The following is a 19,121-nucleotide window of genomic DNA, read 5'->3' as shown; positions in this document are numbered from 1 at the left end:
AGATGTCTGGAAAGAGTTGAGGCATGGGAGATGTCATGAGGTGTTACAAAGAGAGGAGAAGGAGAGGATGCAATTTTTGGCAAGAATAAAAGATGTATGAATAGGACTAGTTTGAACTAAAGCCAAAAAGGTAGGCTTCAGACTGTTGAAAACATTGAGTGCTAGTGTTTGTACTTTGTTTGATAGACAATAAAGCCACTGAAGGTTGTTGAGTTGAGATGTATGTAGAGGATATGATTACACAGTCTAGACAAATCTTATTGCATGATTCCTTATGATAATGTTTACTACCTAATCAAAAAATAATAACTACTGCAGAGAAAATTCCCATTTCCTGTGCCACCTACTTTGGTCATTTTATTAATAGTGGAAATAGACTTGGACCAGAAAACCTGGATTTTGATTTTGCCTCTGACTCACTTTGACTTTCACTTAACCTTTTGAGCCTCAGTTTACCATTCTGTAAAATGAGGAAGTTGGACAAGATGGTTGATCTGTGTCCTTCAGAGCTCCAATGACATATACCTAAATTTGTTTAGATGATTATTAGTCTAAAATAGGTTCTTAACCTTTTTGTGCCATGGAACCCTTGGGCAGTCTGGTGAAACCTCTGGATACCACAAAATAACATTTGCAAATGCATAAAATTGATAGGATTACAAAAGAAATAAATTATATTGAAATTCAAGGATGAAAATATTAAAAAGCAAGTTCACTGATTACATGGTTTTTTTTGTTTTGTTTTTGTTTTTTTGCAGGCAATGGGGGTTAAGTGACTTGCCCAGGGTCACACAGCTAGTAAGTGTCAAGTGTCTGAGGCCAGATTTGAACTCAGGTACTCCTGACTCCAGGGCCGGTGCTTTAACCACTGCGCCATCTAGCTGCCCCTCCACTGATTACATGTTAAGAACCCCTGATCTCAGATCTGTGCCATCAGGTCCATACCTATTGATGCATACTTGTAATCCCAGACATCAGAGAGACTGAAGCTGGTAGATCACTTGACCTCTGGAGTTCTGAGTTGCAGTGGGCTAAGCTGACTGGATATCTGTACTGAGTCCAGCACCAATATGTTGAGCCTCTGGGAGGATTGGGAGGGCCATCAGGCTGCCTAAGGAGGCCAAATCAACTCAAATGGTCAAAGTTTCTATGCTGATCACTATGTAAGATCAGGCCCATTTTGGGACATTGCCTTTCCAGCCTGGTGAAATAGGGAAACACAGTCTCAAAATAAAATCCGTGCTAAGTAAATTTGACCCTTTTTTTTTTTTGGCAGGGCAGTGAGGGTTAAGTGACTTGCCCAGGGTCACACAGCTGGTAAGTCTAAGTGTCTGAAGCCGGATTTGAGCTCAGGTCCTCCTGAATCCAGGGCCGGTGCTCTATCCACTGCACCACCTAGCTGCCCCCTAAATTTGACCTTCTTGATCAATGTCTTTATATTAAATGTGTTTGCTTAATAGCTTTTGTGGAACTGCCTTCTTATAATCTTCAGTGTAGTTATACATATTATTAAGCTCTCAAAGTATTTGGAGTATAAGAATAAATTTCATTTAAATACTTAATAGAAGTGTTGATAAATACTATATTAAGATTATAGAGAAATCCATGGAATCAATTTTTTTCTTTGTGGTTAACTATATATTTGCCTTTTAACATTCTGCATTCAGGGCTTGAGAAAATATAAGTATGATGAATTGACACTTGTGAATGTTCCTGAAGGAAACTCAGACTTATAGAGTGATGGTTTCATGGAGTGTTTGAGCCAGAGGGGACTTGAGAGGTCTAGACCAAGATGAAGTAACTTGACCAAGGTCAGTTAGCTCTAGTTAGTGGCAGAACCAGGACTAGAAATTATTTCTCCTAATTTCCAATCCAGTGTACTTTTCCTTCATGCCCATTTGTGCAAATGTTTCATATTTATTTTTTCTCTCCAGAAAAAAAAAACCCACTTATTCTTGGATGGGTATTTAAATTGGAAATTTTACCATTGTGTGACCTCAACAAGCATCTCTCTCTGCATAATATTAGAAGACTGATGATGTGACCAAATATGGCAGAGTCCATGTCATGAATACACTAACTGATGGATTTTGACCTTCAAAATCCAGTAAGATAACATATGAAGTAGTCACCAGTTTACAGTATTTTTAATTAAATAAGCCTTCCAGAGGTTTGCTGTGGTTTCAAATAAAGAGGTTTTTGAAGACTGATTTTACCAATAAATGATTTTTCTTTTTGGCTCAATGAATGTATAAGCTTTATAGAAGGTGTCCCAAAAATCTTAATGCAATTTGAAGCATAGCATAAAACTGTACTGAGACCCTTGGGACACCCCATATACATTCTGCCCTCATTTAGTTCTGTGATCAACATTGAGAAGATTTAAATTAATCCTGTATCATTTTCTTATTGATCCTATTTATAAGTAATTGATTTTTCCTTATAACTGCTTTTGTCCTATAATTGCTTAAGCCATAGTTCTTTGTCTCTGAACTTAGTTTAGAGGTCAGCTGGCCTGTAATGGGTTACGTTGAAAAATCCAGCTCTCCTGCCTTAAGGAATTTAACAGACCTTGTGAGAAAGCAAGAGAGTTTGGGGCTGATATTTTTACTACCAAGGTATCTCTGAAGGAAGTCTGGGCCACTATCTTGTACCTGCACTCAGACAGTGAGCATTTCTTAGTCTTATAAAAGAAGGGGAGTGGGGTTGTTGCTAGCCCCCATTGCCAGACTTCCAACCAATCATGTTGTTTCTCCATGCCTCAGCTCTGTAACCAGTCATGTTGCCCACAGTGTCATCTACTCTGTTCTGTTCTTTGTTCTGTACTCCCCAAAACCTATAAAAGAGAAACTGTCCTTTTACTCAGGGTCTTTGGCATTAATGGAGGTAAGCCAGTGACCCATTTATTGACAGGTAGCATGCCCCTGCTAATAAAGATTTTCTTGTTCAGAGATCTACCTCAGTTTACCTTTTTGTTAAAATTTAATAAAGACAACATTGAACTGCATGTAGTAATTTGGATTACGGCCTTGGGAATCACTTGCTCATACTTAGGACCAAAGAATTTGGAGCTGGAAGGAATCTTAGAGATCATCTAATTCTACCTACTCAATAAGGAAATTGAAGCCCAGAGAAGTTATTATTTATTTTATGTCACAAGGTAAATGGTACTCACTTTAAAAATCAGAAGTCAGACTCGGTCGTCTCTAAATTCAGTGCTTTTTCCATCTCACCACACTTCTTTACTTTCCTTCCATCCACCTATCCATCCATCCATACACACACACACACACACACACACACGCACGCACATATATATATATATATATAACCTATACATATACATATGTAATATACATATGTAATATATATACATATATCACCTATACATATATACATATATTACATATACATATAAATATATACATATATTAATATATACATATATTAAAAATCTGAAATGTAATCTGACTTTGATGTGCATTTTTCTTTTACTTTGCTAGATTTGGGGGTTCTGGTCTCCAAGGGCTAATGATCTGTTGCATTCATATGCTGTTCCAGTAAGGTTACATTTGCATACAACTTTCAGTGATCTTTAACAATGACAAAGACATTTTTCTGTATACTAAAATTTGGCAGAGCTCTTGCCATAAACCCTATTGCCAAATTATAAGCTTTTATGAAAATATAATTATTTCTAACCTTTAACGATTAAATTTACATGACCCCTTTTCAACTTGACAAGCATTTAGCACCTACTATATATAAAGTACTATACTTGACAAGGAAGGTACAAAAATAAAAAGAAAAATAGTCCTTGCTCTCAAGGAACTTGCATTCTTCTGGAGATACATTGGCATAGAAAACTAATTATATGACCATTTGAGAATGAAGCTAACAGCTCAGAGGATTGCAGAAGGGTATCTCCAAGAGGTGGCACTTGGACTGAGCTAAGAATTCTAAGAGAAAGAGGTAAGAAATGCATTCTAGCCCATGAGTAGGTGGGAGGTACAATTCAGAACTCTGATAACAACAGTAAGTAGGCCAATTTAGCTACTAACTTGGACCATGTGAAGAGCAATAGTATGAAATTATGCTTGGGAAGGTAAGCTGGAGCCCGATTGCAAATATCTTAAGTGCTGAGCTTAGGATTTCATTTTTTATCCTAGGGACAATAGAGAACCTCTAAAGATTCTTTGCAAGGGAGTGTGATTTAGTCAGGCCTGCACTACTGAAAGATTATTTTTGCAGTTGTATGGATTGGAGAAGGGAGGAGACTGGAAGCCGGGAGACCAATTAGGAAGTTGTTGAAGTAGTCTAAGCAGAGATAAATGCCCAAGTTAGGGTTGTATTTGTATGAATGGAGAGAAGGGAAAAGAAAAGAGAGAGATGTTGTGTTGGTAGAAATTTGGAGGAGAGGTGAAAGTTCTGTTTTGGACGTGTGGGATCTGAGATGCCTATAAGACATCCAAACTTAGATGTCCATTTGGTGATTTTGGACTAAGACCCAGATCGGGGCTGGATATATAGATTCTGGAATCATCTGCATATCTGATAACTAAACCCATGGCAACTCACCAAGAAATAGGGTGTAGCAAAGAAATAGGAGAGGGCCAGGACAGCATTGGAGAGTAATGATCCAGCAGAGCAGACAAGGCAGGGTCTGGCAAGTTGGAAGAGAACTGGAGAAAGAGGTGGTTCACACTGTCACAATCTGTGGATGTTGAGAACTGGGGATGAAGAAAAGGCCATCAGATTTGACATTTTAAAATCATTGGTAGGTTTGGAGAAAAGAGATAGGGTCAGAAGATGGATGGCAAGGTATTGAGAAATGAGTGGGAGTTGAAGAGGTGGAGGCTGAAGGTAGAGGGTTTGTTTGGGCATTCAGCTACTGATTGATAAATGGTCAAAGCATATGAATGCCAGTTTTCAGATGAAGACATCAAAGCTATCTATAGTCGTATAAAAATGTTCTAAATCACAATTAGAGAAATACAAATTAAAACAACTCTGAATTATTACCTCACACCTATCAGATTAGCTAATTTGTTAGAAAAGGAAAATGACAAATATTGGAGGGAATGTGAGAAAATTGGGACACCACTGTATTGTTGGTGGAGTTGGGAACTGATCCAACCATTCTAGAGATCAACCCTTTAACCCAGGAATACCACTACTACATCTGAATCCCAAAGAAATTAAACCAAAAGGGAGCGGGGGTGGAGGCAAAGAACCTAATTGGAAATTGAGGGAATGCCTATCAATTGGGGAGTGACTGAACAGGTTGTAGCTTATGATGGTGATGGAACACCATTGTGCTATTTGAAATGGCTAGTAGTATGGTTTCTGAAAAACCTGGAGAACCTTACATGAACCGATGTAAAATGAAGTGAGCAGAACCTGAAGAACATTGTACATAGAAAGAATAATGTTGTAAGATGGTCAGCTGTGAATGATAACTATTCTCAGCAGTAAAATCCAAAATTGTATGATCCAGTACAATTTTTGAAGGAATTATGATGAAAACTGATCCACCTCCAGAGAAAGAACTAATGGAGTCTGAATGCAGATTGAAGCATACTTTTTCAACTTTTCTTTTGTTGCTCCATGTTTTACAACATGACTAATATGGAAATATGTTTTACATCACCACACGTATAATTGATAACAAATTGCTTGCCTACTCAAGAAGGGTAGTAGGGAGGGAGAGAATTTTGAACTCAGCTTTTTTTAATGTTTAAATTTGTTTTCATATGTAATTGGAAAAATACATATAATTTTTTTAAAAAGGAATTCAGCTACAAGCTGGATATGGAAGCAGGTTCTAGTAAAGGTTTGTGGATAAAAGGGAGAGGTGGTACGGAAAGATTCAAGTAGGAGGTGGAAATGAGAACAAACACCCAGAGGAAGGAAACAATGGGATCATGGACAAGTAGAAAAATTAGCTTTGATAGCCCTTCACAAAGAATGGTTCGCTAGCCATGGAAGCAAGAGCAGAGAAGGATGATAGTAGAGATAACCTAGTGTTGGAGGTTGATAGAACATGAGTGGCTATTACCATAATTTATATCTTCCAAATTCTGACAAAACTCTAAGAACTGGTGGAGCCATTGTTTTCTTAATCTCAGTCCCATGCTTTTTCCATTTTACCTCACTAATTATTCCATGAAATGACTAAATTGTTTTTATTCATATATACCCCTCCTCAGAAATATAAGCCAGGGGCGGCTAGGTGGCACAGTGGATAAAGCACCGACCCTGGATTCAGGAGTTCCTGAGTTCAAATCTGGCCTCAGACACTTGACACTTACTAGCTGTGTGACCCAGGGCAAGTCACTTAACCCCCATTGCCCCACAAAAAAAAAATGAGAATAAGAAATATAAACCAGCCTTTTGTGTTTTTTTTTCTTTAGCAACAAACATTTTATTTTATTTTCCAGTTATATGTAAGGGTACTTTTCAACATTCATTTTCATAAGATTTAGAGTTCCAAATTTTTCTCCCTCCCTTCTCCCTCCACAAGATTGCAACCAGGTTATATATGTACAATCCACAAGTGTTCTTTTTATCAGTTCTTTGTATAGGAATGCATAGTAACCTTCCTCAGTTCCTTGGAATTGTCTTGGATCATTGCATTGCTGAGAGTAGTTGTCATTCACAATTGCTCCTTGAACAATACTGCTGTCACTATGCACAGTGTCCTCCCAGCTCTGCTCACTTCACTATACATTGATGTTCATTAGTCTTTCCAGGTTTTTTGGGGATCATCCTGTTTGTCATTTCCTGTAGCACAAGACCATCCCACTACAATCATATAGCACAGCTTTTTCCATCATTCCTCAATTGATGGACATTCCCTTGATTATCAATTCTTAGCCTCCACCAAGAGTTGCTATAAATAGTTTTTGTACAATTTTCCCCCCTTTTCTCTTTTTCATGATTACTATTGTTAACTGTTTCCCTTCCATCCTATTCCCTTCCCCATGATATTTATTCTCTTATCCATTTTCTTTCATCCTATTACTCTTCAAAAGGGATTTGCTTCTGTCTGTCCCCTCCCCCACTCTGCCCTTCCTTTTTGCCCCTCTCTCTTTATCCCCTTCCCCTCCTGTTTTCCTGCAGGGTTTGAGACATTACTCCACCCAATTGAGTGTGTTCTTTATTCCCTCCTTGAGCCAATTCTAATGAGATTGAGGTCTTTGAGCCAATTCTGATGAGTGTTAGGCTCATTTACTGCCTAGATTAAATAGATTACTCCACCCAGTTGGGTGTGTTTGTTAGTCCCTCCTTGAGGCAGTTTTGATGAGTTGTAAAATTCATTTACTGCCCTGCTCCTCTCCCATCTCTTCCCCCACTCCATAAACCTTTTCCTGTTTCTTTCATGTAAGATTTCACCTCTGCCCTTCCTTCTCCCCCAGAGAATTCCCTTCACCCCTCAATTTAACCCTAAAGATGTCATCACCTAGCTAAGTGACACAGTGGACAACGCATCACCCCTGGATCCAAGGGGATCAGCCTTTTGTTTTTTAATGCCATGGTATAGAATCACAGAATTTTCAAGCTAAAAGGGACTTTAGAGGTCATAATATTAACCATTCAAACTCCAAATGTCTATTAAAGTACCAGGCACTGTGCTAAGTGCTGAGGATACAAACATAAAAATAAACCATCCCTTTCCCCTCAAAATGAGGATAATGTTCTACTACCTACTCCCATAGGGTTATTGTGAGAAAAATGCATTGTAAACTTTAAAGTATAATAGAAATATGAAGGGGTGATGGAGGTAAGGGGGAAGAAAATAAGCATTTATGTAGGGCCTATTATGCACCAGGTACTCTAAGTGCTTTTTTTCCCCTTAACAAATCCCTCATGGGAACTGAAATTTTTTTTTTTCAATTCTGACTTAAATCAACACCAAATAGGATGAGAATTTCATTACATAAAGCAAAACAGAGGAGGATCATAATTAAAGCCACAAAGCTATAATATGAGCCGCTTGCTTTTCTCCTTAAGCATGTAATAAACTCAGCCTGTTTTTTCCAAAGCTGTCCTGCTTTTCTGTGTCTCCTATTTACCTTTATTTTCTTCTTATGCATCTTTTTACATGTTTCAATAACCATCTTATTTTTCTTTTTTTCCCCATTTTGGTAACCCTCTTGCTAGCCCCCGTATTTCAAATACCCTTCCAACATCTGTCACCAAAGTGAAAGTAAGAAAAATTAAATCTTGATATTAGATATGTGTTGTTAGACAAAACAAATCCCTAAATTTGCAAAAATATATGACTCATCTGTACTTTGAATTCATTGCCTTTCTTTCTACAGTTGGATAACATTCCTTTTCCAGTCTTTTGCAATCATGGTTGGTCACAATTCTTAAATCTTTCACAACTTTTTTTTTTCTTTATAGTGTTATCCCCTGGGTTCTTTCTCATTTCACTCTGCATCAGTTTATATAATTTTCACTAGGTTTTTCTATATCTTTCCCTTTCATAATTTATGCTAAATTTGTAATGTCATATATGTCAAATATGTAATATAAAATATATATGTAATAAAATATTACATTGTGTTCATATACCCTAATTTGCTTTCCCAATTGATGCCCCCTTATTTTCCAGTTCTTTTTCACTACCAAAAGAACTGCTATATGTATTTTTCTGTATCTAGGCCCTTTTACTTTTTAATTTCTTTCAATTATAGGCCTAGTAGTGATATCATTGAGTCAAAGAGTACACACAGTTTAGTGGGGTTTTGGGTAGTTGTAAAATGCTTTCCAGAATGACTGGATCAGTTCCCAAAAGGAGTTAATTCTCTAATGGAGGAAACATACACATATAAGTATATACAGAATACATCAGAATGAATAAAAGATTGTTTGGAGGTGGGGGCGAGGATCAGGAAAGACTAAATGTAGAAAATGGCATTTGAGCTGAATCTCAAAGGAAATCAGGGATTTCAAAAGGTGGAGATGATAAAACTATGAATTCTAAGTGGGGAGTCAGCCAGTACCAAAGCCTAGAAACAAGCTAAGGAGCACTAAGAGTACAGAAGGAGGAGTTGTTTTTGTTTTGTTGTTGTTTGGTTCTTCCCAAGAACCGGTGACATCTGGAAGGTAATGTCCTAACTTGCAAGTGAATTGGATTTAAATGAGAAAATCTGTGCAAAATCACCAGCCTCACCCTCCCCTGGAGCCATTTGAGTTCAGTGGCAAGATAATAGATCCGGACAACTAGATATGGGAGACTTTGGCCTTTTTAAGCTAAGGTCTTTCTGAGGTCTCAGTTTGTCTAAAGCAAAGCCCATTCAGTGATTAAGGCTAGGTAAGAAATGAGGCAAAAAACCAGACTCTCTTACCTAGTTCCCCCACCCTACCCCACCCCCCCAAAAATCAATCTGGGAGGGGAAGACCCTCAGGGTTTCTGGCCAAAACAGAAACAATTGCCATCTGAACCCAGGCAGTCACCTAGTGAGTCTTGGGCTTGGACCTATTTGTTGGCCCATCAGTGAAAGCAGGAGTGATTTGGGCTTAAGGCATGGTCAGGGTAGCTCCATTTGAATCCCCTGTGGTCTTTTTTAAAGCCTGGGTTTCCAGTGCTGAATTTAAAGAAATAATAAATGAAACTACATGGGTCAAAAGAGTTAATTGTCCCAGTTTTGTGTTGTGTTCTTTGTCTTTAATGATAGTATAAATAAGTAATTCATTATGGCTGGATCACAACAGAGGTAGAGGAGAGGAATGTATAAGAAGGCCTGGAAATGAATAAGGGGTGAGATTACGAAAAGCTTTAAATGTCAGACATTATTCCTTATCTTGCCAGGAGGATCTGCTCAGGTTTCCCCACCCCCCACCCCCTTACCTCTTTCTCCAGCTATTAGTCTATGGCCTTTTTTTTCCTCAAATATTCCTAGAACATTTTGTGTAACTGGAAAATAATAAAATATTTATATGAAAAACAAAAGTGAGTTTCAAAGCTTTAGAGTAGGTTTGGATAGTAAGGCATTAATGATCATATTGTAAATGATATTGGCCAAACCTTGGCTGCAAAGAAGAGATATAAGAAGACATTTCTCCCCACTTCTTTGGAGAAATACTATAAAGGAGACTATGAGTGTGTAACACTGAATATAACTTCAGATTCTTTCTATTTTCCACGTCCTCAACTGTTTTGTTTATTCTTTTTTATTCGGCATTATAAGAGATGGCTCTCTTGGGGCAGCAGGGAAAGTTTTGAGGGAATATATTAGGAAATGCAGATGACATATACTAAGAAATTTAAGTTATAAAAACAAAAGACATTAATAAAATTTTATTTTATTTTTTGTTGTTGAGGCAATTGGGGTTAAGTGACTTGCCCAAGGTCACACCGCTAGTAAGTGTCAAGGGCTTGAGGTCACATTTGAACTCAGGTCCTCCTAAATCCAGGGCCTGTTCTCTATCTGATGTGGGCTGGAATTTAGGGTCAAATTGATGGTGAGTTGTCCCAAAAGAATTACAAGACTCAGTGACTCAGTTTCCCAAGTTTTATTGCAATACTGTGGGTTACCACAGGGAGAAAACCAGAATATTGGAAAGCTATCTCTCAAATAAGGAAAGGAAAGACAGTTATATTTGTGGTATGGATAAATTGATTATCAGTCTCATTATAATAATCTCCACCTTGGGGAGGTACAAGGGAGGACCTGTCTTTCTCATTATAATATTCTCCACCTAGGGGTGTTGCAAGGGAGGGCTTATTCTAATTTGGAGTTCCTTGGGGGTCTTAAGCCTTTTTCAGATACCTTTTTCAGTGGAGGTGTGTTTTGGGGGTTTACATATCATAAGGTGAACCTGGGGACAAATTTGGCCTTTTTTTGCACATGCCTCTTTCTGATTCCCATGGCTAGTTTCAAAATAAAATCATTTTTCATTAGAATTTCTATAGGTTGTCTTTTTACTTTATTGTTATTTTGAACTGACCTGTTCTGGTCAGTTATGGATGTTGATCACTATGGGTATGAGAACCTAACATAAGTTATCCATTAACTGGGATCTGACTCCCTTTTAGAGCTAAGATCTGTATTAGAGCTTGGGTCTTAGGTTTTTTCTATTAACCCTTTTTTTGCCTCCGACATCATATCCACTGCGCCACCCAGCTGCCCCAAAAATTTATTTTTAAAAATTAGTCGGTCAAATATTCCTAGAACATTTTGTTTTATTTTTTATTTCCCCTCTCACTTGTATTGTACTTAAATACATGTAATTTTTTTTGAGCGCAAAAGCTATTTAGTTTTTGTGTGTTTGCATCGCTAAAATCTTGTTCATAGTAGGCACTGTGTTGTTTGGTTTTGTTTTTAATTGAATTGAGAAAACTGAAATCCAGAGAAATGAAATGGTTGTCTAGGATCACAAGGTTGGTGGCAGTGGTGCTCTTGAAATCCAGGTCCTGTTAAATCACTGTAATCATAAGATTTTGCGCTAACAGGGACCTTAGACCATCTAGTTCAGTCTTCTGTCTTATCTTCTCATAATTATTGCAGACCTTTCTACCTTTGAGTAAAATTCTATCTAATTATAAACATGCATGGAAACTAGGTACATTTTCATGTGTAATTTTTTTGTGTAGGGTGGTTTGATTTAAAACTTTAAAAACTGCATTGTTTTATATTTTACCCTAAAGAGCCTATTATTTGACAGTCTTCTGCTTTGAAAAGTCCTACTTATGTTTCTTCTAGTTTGGAATTTTCATTAAAAAATTAATCCTCCTGAGCCCTTAAGGCACATTTTTTAGTTTTGCTGAAGAAGGTGAGCTGTTCAAGAAAAAAAAAACTTTGACATTAGGATCACAGGGTGGAGGCATTGTGGTATAGGGGAAAAGATAGCTTTAAATCATTGATAATGGGTTCAGATTCCAACTCTGACAACAGCCACCTATGTGATCTTCAGCAAGTAACTTTTGAGCCTCAGCTTCCTTGTCTATAAAACAAAGGAGTTGGGACAGATCCCCACACTCAGACTTCTGCTTGTGCACACATAAATAGATTGTCTGTATGCATCATGATGAAGTGGAAAGAATATTTTTTTTTGTTTATTTATGTCTGACTCTTCATGACCCCAAGGCAATGCCAGACCCTTCTATCCTCCACTATTTCTTGAAGTCTGTCCAAGTTCATGTTCTTTGTTTCCTTGATACTGTCTATCCATCTTATCTACTACTGTCCCCTTTTCCTTTTGTCTTCACTCTTTTCGAACATCAGGGGTTTTTCCATTGAGTCCCATCTTCTCATTATGTGACCAAAGTATTTAAACTTCAGCTTCAGTATTTGACTTCCCTGTAAAAAGCCTGAATTAATTTCTTTAAGTACTGACTGATTTAATCTCCTTGCTATGCAAGGAACTCTCAAAAGTCTTCTCTAACACAACAGTTCAAAAGCATTGATTCTGTGGTGCTCAGCTTTGCTAATAGTCCAATTCTCACAGCCATACATTGCTTCTGGAAAAACAATAGCTTTGACTTTATGGACTTTTGTCAGCAAGGTGATGTCTCTGCTTTTTAACATGCTATCCAGATTTGCCATAGCTTTCCTTCCAAGAAGCAAGCATCCTTTAATTTCATGAATGCAGTCACTGTCTATCTTGATCTCTGAGCCCAAGAATATAAAATCTGCTTCTGCTTCTATTTCTTCTCTTTTTATTTGCCAGAAAGTAATGGGACTAGTTGCCAAGATCTTAGTGGGATCGTTTAGGGTTTTTTGTTGTTAAGCTTCAAACCAGCTTTTATACTCTCCTCTTTCACCTTCATCAAGAGTCTTCTTAATTCTTCATTTTCTGCCAAAAGAGTGGTATCATATGCAGATCGAAACATATTATTTCTATTGTTTTTCCTTTTTGCTTTGATTCTTCTCTCATAACATGACTAATGCAGAAATATGTTTAATGTGATTGTACATATGTAACCTATATCAGATTACTTGCTGTCTTGGGGAGGGGGGAGGGAAGGGAGAGAGGGAGAAAAATTTGAAACTAGAAATCTTATAAAAACGAATGTTGAAAACTATCTCTAAATGTAACTGGAAAATAATAAAATATATGGAAAAAACTTTTTAAAATAATAATTTTAATTAAAATATAGTTTAATATGTGTGGGGGAGAAGAGTGGTATCATATACATATCTGGGTTTGTTGATATTTCTCCTGGCAACCTTAATTCCAGCTTTTGATTCATCCAACCTGGTATTTCACATGATGTACTCTGTATGTAAGTTAAATAAATAAGATAACAACATACAGCCTTGTTAAACCAATCAGCCGTTCCTTGTTCCATTCTGTTGCTTATTGGCCCACATACAAGTTCTTCAGGAGACAAGGAAGATGATCTGGTACTCCCATCTCTTTGAGGGCTTCCTACATTTGTTGTAATCCACACAATCACAGGCTTTAGTGAAGTCGGTGAAACAGAAATAGATGTTTTTCTGGAACTCATTTGCTTTCTCCATAATCAAGCAAATGTTGGCAATTTGGTCTCTAGTTCTTCTGCCTTTTTGAAAAACGAGCATGCACTTCTAGTAATTCTCAGTTCACACATTGCTGAAGCCTAGCTTGCAGCATCTTAAGCATGATAACCTTGCTGGTGTGTGAAATGAGTGAAGTTGTTTGGTAATTTGAACATTTCTTGGCATCGCCCTTTAGGATTGGGACACGAACAGATCTTTTCCAATCCATTGGCCATTGTTGTTTTCCAGATTTCCCTGACATATTGAATATAGCACTTTAATTGTATCATCTTTTAGGATTTTAAATAGTTCATCTGGAATTTCATCACTTCCACTCACCTCCTTGTTAGCAATGCTTCATAAGACCCATTTGACTTTATTCACAAAGACTTCTGGCCCTAGATCAGTAACCACACCATCATGGTTATCAATGATGTTAAGATCTTTCTTTTGTAGTTCTTGTGTGTATTCTTGCCATCTCTTCTTATCTCTTCTGCTTCTGTTAAATCCCTAAGAAATCTGGTTCAACTGAAGGTAACTAAAAACACAAACTTTTTGTTTGTTTGTTTGTTTTGCAGGGCAATGGGGGTTAAGTGACTTGCCCAGGGTCACACAGCTAGTAAGTGTCAAGTGTCTGAGGCCGGATTTGAACTCAGGTACTCCTGAATCCAGGGCCAGTACTCTATCCACTGTACCACCTAGCTGCCCCCAAAACACAAACTTTTTATAAAATTTAACCACCCTCTTAATGTTTTCATTTACAAATATCTAATAATTTAGTTTTCATTGAAACTATTAACCTTATAACATCTGCCAGTTTATGGCATGCTTTCCCCACAATAACCCTATGAGGTAAGTAGTACATCTTTTCTTATCTCCATTTTAGAAATAAGAAAACTGAGGCAAAGGGAGATGAGATTCTCCTAAGATCATAAAAGGGGGCAGGGTGAAGAGAACAGTATGATGTACTGAATTGATCACAAATTTGTGATCCTTCAGTATAGAGTCCAAAGAATGAATGAATAAATAAATATGTGTGTGTGTATATATATATGTGTGTGTGTGTGTGTGTGTGTATATATGTATATATATATGTATATGTATATGTATAAAAGAAACTTAAAGTTGAAAGATCTGACTTTGAGGCTATTCTTTCTTCCCCTTCCTTCCCCCTCTCCCCCCTCCCCTGTCCATTTAGCAGTATGCTCTTAGGCAGATCTTCTCACCTCTCTTAGCTTCAGTTTCATTTCTAAAATGAAAATAAGAAGAAATAGGCCTACCTCATAGGGTTATTGTGCAGAAAGCGTGTCATAAACTGTCAGGTATTATAAGGTTAATAGTTTCAGTAAAAACTAAATTATTGGGGGCAGCTAGGTGGCGCAGTGGATAAAGCACTGGCCTTGGATTCAAGAGGACCTGAGTTCAAATCCAGCCTCAGACACTTGACACTAGCTGTGTGACCCTGGGCAAGTCACTTAACCCTCATTACCCTGCAAAAAACCAAACAAACAAACAATAAAACTAAATTATTAGCTATTTGTAAATGAAAATATTAAGAGAGTGGCTAAATTTTATAGAAACTTTGTGGTTTTAGTTACCTTCAGTTGAACCACGGATTTCTTAAGCCCATGATGATGTTATCTTTCTGATTTTTGTTGAGTTTAAATAGAAGCATTTGGTTGGAGAGTCATCAGAAAACTAAAATGAAACCTTCCTATCATCTTAGTCAAAGAATTCAAAGGAACTAACCCTTAGATTCAGAGAAAGCTATGTGCATTGTTCATAATTAATGGTGGCGGAAAGGAATGTATTTCATGAAAGAAGGGGAGGTTTTCTATTAAGTTCTTTAGAGTCTATCCCACCCTTCTGAGGGAAGAACTTTGTAAGAGATGTAAGCTTCAGGGACAGAAAAGAAGTTGACTACTTTAGTAGAATTTTGATGTATATTTTCCTTCTTACTGTTCAGTTTACAGGATGAATATCCACAAGCCACAACCAACTCTAGGTTTCTTTCTTTTTGTCTCTTCAGATTCCACAAGTGATCTTAACTGCACTTATTTTTTTGTTGAACACAAGGTATGTAAGAATAGAGAGAATAAGGTATAGGAAAGTCTCTGCCAAAGGAAACCATAGACATCTTTGTAATCCTTTTTAGGCTGTGGCCCAATTCTGAACTTGATGAAGAAAAACTGGGAGATACCCAGAAGCATTCATCATTTCCCCGCCTTATTCTACCTTACTCTTTCCCCCATTCCCTTACCAAAACGTTTATATGCACACATATAAACATAATTTGAGTGTGCATGAGAGGGTGGCATGATATAGTGGAAAGAACACTAGGCAAGGAGTCAGGATACTTGGGTTCAAGGCTTACCTCAGCCACTAGATATTATGACTCTGGGCAAGTCACATTACCTGCCTGTGTCCTAATTTCCTCATTTTTTAAATGAAGGAGGTTATACTAGATAATCTCTAATGTTCCTTCCAGATATAAGACTCTTTGATTCTGACATTATTACATGCTGACTATCTGTGTGACTGCACAGATCACTGCATCTCCTTAGGATCACTAACATCCCTTCCTCATTTCCAGTTCCACATGCCTATATGTATTAGTCACTCTTAGTCCAATTTCCACTGTGCCCTTTGAGTCAAACGTTGACAAAAAGATATAAGGAAATTAAAGGTGTTTTCACAAGCCAGGACATAAAGACACCACTAGTTTGTCCTGACATCCTGTTTAGAAAACAGTGCCTTACATCCATGTGTCAACTATATTCAACTCAATTGTTAGTATCAAAAAGATCTCTTTCAATTCATGTAAGTCATAAAAAGGAACTTATCGGGGGCAGCTAGGTGGTGCAGTAGATAAAGCACCAGCTCTGGATTCAAGAGGACTTGAGTTCAAATATGACCTCAGACACTTGACACCTACTAACTGTGTGTGACCCAGGGCAAGTCATTTAACTGTCATTGCCCCACAAAAAAAAAAAAAAGGAAGTTAACATTGTTTAGTTGAAATTAGTACTAGTTGTTCATTAGAACACTAGGCATTATATCTACAATTTTTTTTTCAATTAATTTCTCATAATTAATTTATTTCAGTGTATCTACTACAAACTTCCAGATGTTCTTTATTGTTCATTTTTTCAGTTGTGTCCAACACTCATTTGGGGTTTTCTTGGCAAAGATACTGGGGTGGTTTGCCATTTCCTTCTCCAGCTCATTTTACACATGAGGAAACCGAGACAAACAGGGTTAAGTGATTTGCTCATGGTCACACAGCTAGTAAATGAGGCCAGAAAATAAGTCTTCCTGTAGCCACCAAGCCTGGCACTCTATCTACTACACCACCTAGCTGCTCACCCATATGTACTTACCTTATGGGAAGCATGGTATGCACTAAGGTAGTTCAACTCTTTGATTAGCCAAGAGATCATTATTAATAGAATTATAGAAGACTAGGAGTAAAGAGACCTTGTTTACTTTGTATTTGGGTACATTTTAAGGAACCCTTATTTAGAAACTAAATTTTCACACCTTAGTTTTCTTTGGTGTTACTTTTTCATATATTGGACAGCCAATGTTATCACAGCAGGTACATTTGGATAATAACAGTTGTGGATAAGAGCAAAGCCAATAAAAGACTCCCGTTCAGAGATTTCTTTTTATTCATAAACTAAAATTTCTCCCAACTGCCATGTTTGGAACCCACTAAATCCCAGAAGTACAGAATACCATATCCTGTGCAAACCCTATAGTCTTATGTATTTAGAGCTGAAAGGGACTATAGCTCAACCCTCTCATTTCATAGATGAGGAAAACGAAGTACAAAGAGGTTAAGTAACCTGCATAATTATACAGGTGACTTGTGTCAGAGGTGAAATCAGAATGAGATCCTCTCATTCTAAATCCCACACTGTTTTCTACTGTCCCTCCCTCTCTCCCATTCTCCTCACTGGGAGTCCTGTGTTCAGTTCTTTTCATCACATTTTTAGAAGAACTTTGGCATGTTGGAATAAAGGAACATGATAAGAATGGGGACAGAACTGGACACCATGACATTATTGTCAACTGAAGGAACTAAGAATGTTTATAGAGAAGAAACTACTTATAGGAACATGATAACTATCCCCACATATTTACAATTATCCCTTCCATACCATGACTTTCCCCATTTGCAGCTTTTGATATATGGAGGGTTAGCATAAGAAATTAAATGGAAATTTGGGGGGAGTTTTGCAGAAGCTACAGATGACACAGAAAAACTTTAGAAACTCAGAAATACATAAATTATATGTACAGTTTTGTATAATATCAGCACATTTTATCTTTTAATATCATAAATATACTAATTTCTTTTCTCAAGTTAAAAGAAATAAAAAGTTAAAGTTTGAGAAAAGAACACAAAAGCCAGCAGACAACACACAAAGGCTAGTGTTTTTGCTTAACATTGACCTACATGTAGCTTGTGATCAAATACTTAACCCAAATTTTACAAGACGGTACTGTAATCATATCATAAAAGAAAAAAATTCAGACATTTTCCTGTGCTATGAAGGGAGAGCCAAAAAATTTTATTAGGAATTTTCAGATCATGGGGGTGCTGTGCCCCTAACTCCGGAGATGTGGGAGGGATAACTGTAAAGGGTTGTCATGTGAAATAAGGATAGGATTTTTTCTGCTTGAACTCCTAGAGCAGAACTATGAGTAAAATGGATACAATGGGTTGCAGAGAGACAAATATTCAATCAATAACAAGAAAAGCATCCTAAGGATGAAAGCTATGAGACTGTGGAATAGGGTACCTAGAAAAATTTTGGATTCCTCCTGCTGAAGGTCCTCATTTAGAAGCTGTATGACCAATTCTCTGGGATGCTGTAGAACAAATTCCTTTTCAGAGAGCACTTTGGGCCAGGTAGTCTCTGACCTTTTTCATGAATGAGATTCTGTAGGAAGGGAACTTAGAACACAATATTAGAACATGACACATTTCTACAGCATTTGGGGATTTACAAAGTACTTTCCCCAAAACAATCCTGGGAAATTGTAAAGGACTTTAAAAGCTAAACAGAGAAACATTTTATTTTAAACACAACAGGAAGCCACTGGAGTTGGTTGAATAGGGAGGGGAGTGTCATGGTCAGATCTCTGCTTAAGGAAAATTACTTTGGCAGGACTGTGTAAGATGAATTGGAATGTTGAGAGACTTGAGGCAGGGGAACCAATTAGAAGGCTGTTGTGATAACCTAGGTGAGAGGTGATGAGGACCTGACTAAGATGGTAACTGTGTTATTGGAGAGAAGGGGTTGTAGATGAGAGATGTTTTGAAGATAGAAATGAAGTAACTGATATGTGGAGTGAAGAGACCAAGGTAATGCCAAGGTTTCAAACTTGGGAGACTGGAAGGATAGTGGTGTCTTCCTCTCATGTGGCTACACTCTATTCCATGCCTATTATCACCTCTCTCCTGTACTATTACAATAGTTTCCTTTTTTAAGAAATTAATTTTTATTTCTATCTTGTTTTTGAATCTACTATTTTCCCCTTTTCTCAGAGCTATCTCTTAAAATGAATTTTTTGAATGAAAGATTCAGTAAAACTAATCAACATATCAAAAAAAAAAAAAAGGCAGGTGTTAAAAGCAAT

General features: G+C 37.3%; 1 protein-coding gene across 4 annotated transcripts in view; it reads left to right on the top strand.

Annotated features, from left to right (window-relative positions):
• RABGAP1 (RAB GTPase activating protein 1) overlaps positions 1-19,121 on the top strand; it is a 241,947-nt gene that overhangs the window by 5,986 nt on the left and 216,840 nt on the right. Inside the window, exon 2 of one of the 4 annotated variants that reach the window (XM_043981840.1) lies at positions 15,502-15,548. The exons of the other annotated variants lie outside the window; for them this stretch is intronic. The gene's annotated coding sequence lies outside the window, so the exon portion shown is untranslated. The remainder of the gene's footprint in view (positions 1-15,501; positions 15,549-19,121) is intronic. 4 annotated transcript variants of the gene reach the window in all.

Source organism: Dromiciops gliroides, chromosome 2, assembly GCF_019393635.1.
Source record: "Dromiciops gliroides isolate mDroGli1 chromosome 2, mDroGli1.pri, whole genome shotgun sequence".
In the NCBI taxonomy this organism is placed as follows: Eukaryota; Metazoa; Chordata; class Mammalia; order Microbiotheria; family Microbiotheriidae; genus Dromiciops; species Dromiciops gliroides.
The sequence above is the reverse complement of the archived record's forward strand: the minus strand, read 5'-3'. Positions and strand labels throughout refer to the sequence as shown.